Here is a 4,945-nt window from a genome sequence, read left to right on the forward strand (position 1 = left end):
CGATATCGGATCCTTTATCCCTCCTCTGTCGCTCCGTAGCCGTCAATCGGAGTCACGCAGCCCGCGTCCCGGTCCCGGTCCAGCCGAGCCGTTCCAGCTGGGGCTCGCTCCCCGCAGCGGTCGCAAGCCTTCCGTAAATTCTCCTTAGGGATCACGTCGGGGTCTCCGCTCGCGAGGGCGCAAACTCACGGACTCCACGCAACTCAACACGAGTTCAAGCGAAGCCATTTATTGCGGAGACAAGCCTCCTTGTATACGCAGTTATTTCCCGATAAGCGTCCACGTTCCAAACACGCGTCGGCTGATCGGATATCGTCCACGTTCGGGTCTCGTTATTATAGAATTACCTCACCCTCATAACAGGTGGTGTTTTTCAGCCTTCGCGCCGGCCTCGGAGTCGCTTTGTCTAGGTCAGAAATAAATCTCTACCTAACAGAAACCCATCCGCACAACAACCTTAAGAACATCCCTTAAATCTCCCACAGGTGCTGTCATTTCTAGTTAGGGTCCAGGTGATTTTATAAGGGTGGTGGGCGGGGCCTGGGACGATCGACCCCTCCCCTCGGCAGCTTTTGAGCCGTTTAATCTACGTGGGCAGACGTCTTTGGAGAAGCGGAGGTGTCTGTTCGAGGTACGAGCTCCAGGAGCAGCCAAGGTTCAGTAGCAGCTGTAGTAGAAAGGTTGTTTGTCATTATGTTTCATTCATTGATTCGGTTCCAGCTGCTTTGCATTTTCCGAAAATTCCTGACTACAATGGAGATGGAGTGCTGGCAGTTGTATTTCACTTTCTATCTGCTCCCTAGAAAAACTAAGTTGAGATCCATACTCGGTCTCATTGTAGCTGCAATAGCAGCAATAAAGTGCAGGTGCTGTCATTTTCAGGGAGATTCCAGGTAATTTGGTAAGGGTGGTGAGGGGGTCTGGGGTGAATGACCCCGCCCCTTTCCCAGGGGTTTGTGGGAAGGGGTGGGCGGAGCCCTGGGTATTTGAGCCCCGGTCCCCGGGCAGGGAGCTCATTCTGCTCCAGAGCCTCTTGGGTGGTGGTTCTCTGCTGCTCCTTCAGCAGCTTTTGAGATGTTTAATCTAAGTGGGTAGATGTCTTTGGACAAGCGGAGGTGTCTGTTTGACATAAGAGCTTCAGGAGCAGCAAAGGTTCAGTAGCAGTTGTAGTAGAAAGGTTGTTTGTTATTATTTTTCATTTGTTGATTCAATTCCAGGTCCTTTGCATTTTCCTGAAATTCCTGACTACAATGAAGATGCTGGAGTGCTGGTGGTGGTATTTCACTTTCTATTTGCTCCCTAGAAAATCTAAGTTGAGATCCATACTCGGTCTCATTGTAGCTGCAATAGCAGCAATAAAGTGCAGGCGCTGTCATTTTCAGGGAGATTCCAGGTAATTTGGTAAGGGTGGTGAGGGGGTCTGGGGTGAATGACCCCGCCCCTTTCCCAGGGGTTTGTGGGAAGGGGTGGGCGGAGCCCTGGGTATTTGAGCCCCGGTCCCCGGGCAGGGAGCTCATTCTGCTCCAGAGCCTCTTGGGTGGTGGTTCTCTGCTGCTCCTTCAGCAGCCAGCAGCTTTTGAGCTGTTTAATCCAAATGGGCAGATGTCTTTGGACAAGCGGAGGTGTCTGTTTGACGTAAGAGCTTCAGGAGCAGCAAAGGTTCAGTAGCAGTTGTAGTAGAAAGGTTGTTTGTCATTATTTTTCATTTGTTGATTCAATTCCAGGTCCTTTGCGTTTTCCTGAAATTCCTGACTACAATGAAGATGCTGGAGTGCTGGTGGTGGTATTTCACTTTCTATTTGCTCCCTAGAAAAACTAAGTTGAAATCCATACTCAATCTCATTGTAGCTGCAATAGCAGCAATAAAGTGCAGGCGCTGTCATTTTCAGGGAGATTCCAGGTAATTTGGTAAGGGTGGTGAGGGGGTCTGGGGTGAATGACCCCGCCCCTTTCCCAGGGGTTTGTGGGAAGGGGTGGGCGGAGCCCTGGGTATTTGAGCCCCGGTCCCCGGGCAGGGAGCTCATTCTGCTCCAGAGCCTCTTCGGTGGTGGTTCTCTGCTGCTCCTTCAGCAGCCAGCAGCTTTTGAGACGTTTAATCTAAGTGGGCAGATGTCTTTGGACAAGCAGAGGTGCCTGTTTGACGTAAGAGCTTCAGGGACAGCGAAGGTTTAACAATAGCTGTAGTAGAAGAGTTGTTTCTCATTATGTTTCATTTGTTGATTCATTTCCAGGTGCTTTGCATTTTCCCAAAACTCCTGACCACGATGGAGATGGAGTGTTGTTTTTCGGTTTGTATTGCTGTATTAATAGTTGTTAATATAATCTCTTCTCCTGGAGAAGCATCTCGTCTCCAGAACCTTTGCAGCGTGCGGCGATCCCCGGTGGATCATTCAAATGTACCTCCCAGAACTCAGCCAAGGTGAGCAACGAACCGTAGGCTACTAGGGATAAATATTATTTGGGCGCTCTATAGCATGCGTGTCCTCGCTTTCCTTACCGTAGGCGACGATGGAGAAAGCGACAACTGCGAGAAGATCCCTGTTAGCGCACGTGGCGTTTTCCTCTGTGGAAGGTGGATTCCGTCCCTCGGCTCTCTGAAAGATAAGTGGAGGCACAGGGGCCGGGAATCGCAGGGAGGCGGGTAAAGTTCTGATAAGGGAAAGGGCCGTCCAGGAAAAGTCCCCTTTGGGTGGGTAAAGGGCCCAGGGAACTTTACAGCGCGACGCCAGCACGTGCCGGGCAGGGCAGCTCCAGCCTGCGTCTGCGTTATCGTGTAGCTCGGGAAGCCTGCCTCGTGACTGTCAGACGATCCCGGGGTCTCGCTGCGCTCCGGGGGCCCAACGGGCCTCTCAGGTGCCATCCCGGGATCCGGAATGCCGGTGTTAATTGGCGTAGTGCCAGTCGGGTGCTGGATTCTTGTATCATCAGCCAAAAGCGTGGACGGTGCTTGCATTTGGGATGTTTCTGGTCAGTTGTGATTTATGGTGTCAATCTGGGCTGCATCAGCAGCTCTGCTCTCTACCCCTCCAGTCCCAGGGACTGGCACTTCAAGATGCTGGGAAGAAGTTCTTAGGTCGTGCCGCCGTCTCCTCTGCGTGTGTGCGCCAGTGCCGCCGTCTCCTCTGCGTGTGTGCGCCAGTGCCGCCGTCTCCTCTGCGTGTGTGCGCCAGTGCCGCCGTCTCCTCTGCGTGTGTGCGCCAGTGCCGCCGTCTCCTCTGCGTGTGTGCGCCAGTGCCGCCGTCTCCTCTGCGTGTGTGCGCCAGTGCCGCCGTCTCCTCTGCGTGTGTGCGCCAGTGCCGCCGTCTCCTCTGCGTGTGTGCGCCAGTGCCGCCGTCTCCTCTGCGTGTGTGCGCCAGTGCCGCCGTCTCGTAAGGGGCCGTGACGTTCGGCTCCCTTTTCTTTTTCGTGGGGCTGCAGAAGAGGCTCAATGCCTCATCACTGCCTCCCTGCAGGGCATTTGGATTGATGCCGTCTCTGGTTTCGGGTCACTGTCGTTGCAGAGCGTTTTCGGTGCCGTTGCGGTCGTGTCGTCCATAGCGTTCTGTGACGCGTTTGTCTGCGCACGTGCACGTTTGGCTCGGAGCTGCTCTGCCCGGCGGTGTGGAGTCAGGGGCGGGTGGAGTGAACTCTAGGAGTCCAGGGTTAATCTGTTGGCAGATCAAATTGTGTAGGCAAAGGTTGTGCGGTCATCTGGGATGCAGTAGCTGTGGGCAGGGGAGCTGGCAGTCCGTTCCCCAGTGTTTTAGGGACTCAATTAGAGTGTCGGGTGGGATTCCTGAATAGAAAGCAAACCTGTGGAATGGTCAAGCGCTTGATGAGCGTCTGGGTGACTTGTTGAATACCTTGTTTTCAGAGGTAGAGGGATGACTTGGTACGAAAGAGCAACAGAAGAGGCCAGCAGCGCGCCATAAGCAGGTGGGTCGGTGCGTGGTGCCAGCGGGAAGATGTGCCGTGTGGCTCTATGTAAGTTTGGTCATTTGTCTCTTTCATAGAAGCGAAGAGGAAACCTGGGTATTAGCACCGCAGCTCCTCGGGCAAGGCGAACGATGAGCGTCGGGCCGAAGCAGCAGCTCATTTCAGGTCCCGTGTTGCCAGTGCAGGTGTGAGCGTCATTGGGTTGTGTTTTACAGGCGGCAGCTGAACCTCTGTGGTCAACAGCGTTGCAGTCAAAAGCAAGGGTGGGCAGGCAGGTCGGCGAGCGGCCAAGGTAAAGGAGCGGTAGACGGGCCCGTCTACGGGCGGGCTGTTTTTGAGCAGCGTCCGAGCGGGTGCCTTTGTTTTCGCAGGTGCCGCGGACCGGCTCGGAGGGGCGAAGCCGCACGCCGGTCAGCAGCCGAGAAGGTGAGGCGGCGGCGGGTGTCGAGGAGCCCGGTGTCGCGTGGTGACTCGGTTCAGCGTTTCCTTCTTGTTTTGCAGGCTCCTTTTGGGCCCTTTGGACTCGGAGGAGCGTTTCTGGTGAGCCGGGGTATGGGCGAGGAGGAGCGTGGGGCTGGGGACTCGCTCCAAGCCCTACAGTTCTTTTGTTTCTCGCTGTCTTAGGCGTAACGAGCGATGAGGGTTTGTGACCGCACCCGTGACACGACGCGCCGAACGGAACACCGAGGATCTTAGGAGGAGGTGGGTGTTGCGGGAGGAGTCGGCGTTTACCCCGCGATACCGTGTGCTGGCACGGCTTAGTGAGCGTGTGTTTTCTCGTGTTACCGTAGATGTTGAAGAGGACCCCGGCAATGCAGGAACATCTCCGTTAGCGCACGTGGCGTTTTCTCTGTCGAAGGTGGATTTGGTCCCACAACCCTCTGAAAGATAAGTGGAGGCACGGGGGCCGGGAAGGGGCCGGGAATCGCAGGGAGGGGGGTAAAGTTCTGATGAGGGAAAGGGCTGTCCAGGAAAAGTCCCCTTTGGGTGGGTAAAGGGCCCAGGGAACTTTACAGCGCGACGCCAGCAC

Source organism: Patagioenas fasciata, chromosome 32, assembly GCF_037038585.1.
Source record: "Patagioenas fasciata isolate bPatFas1 chromosome 32, bPatFas1.hap1, whole genome shotgun sequence".
Taxonomy (NCBI): Eukaryota; Metazoa; Chordata; class Aves; order Columbiformes; family Columbidae; genus Patagioenas; species Patagioenas fasciata.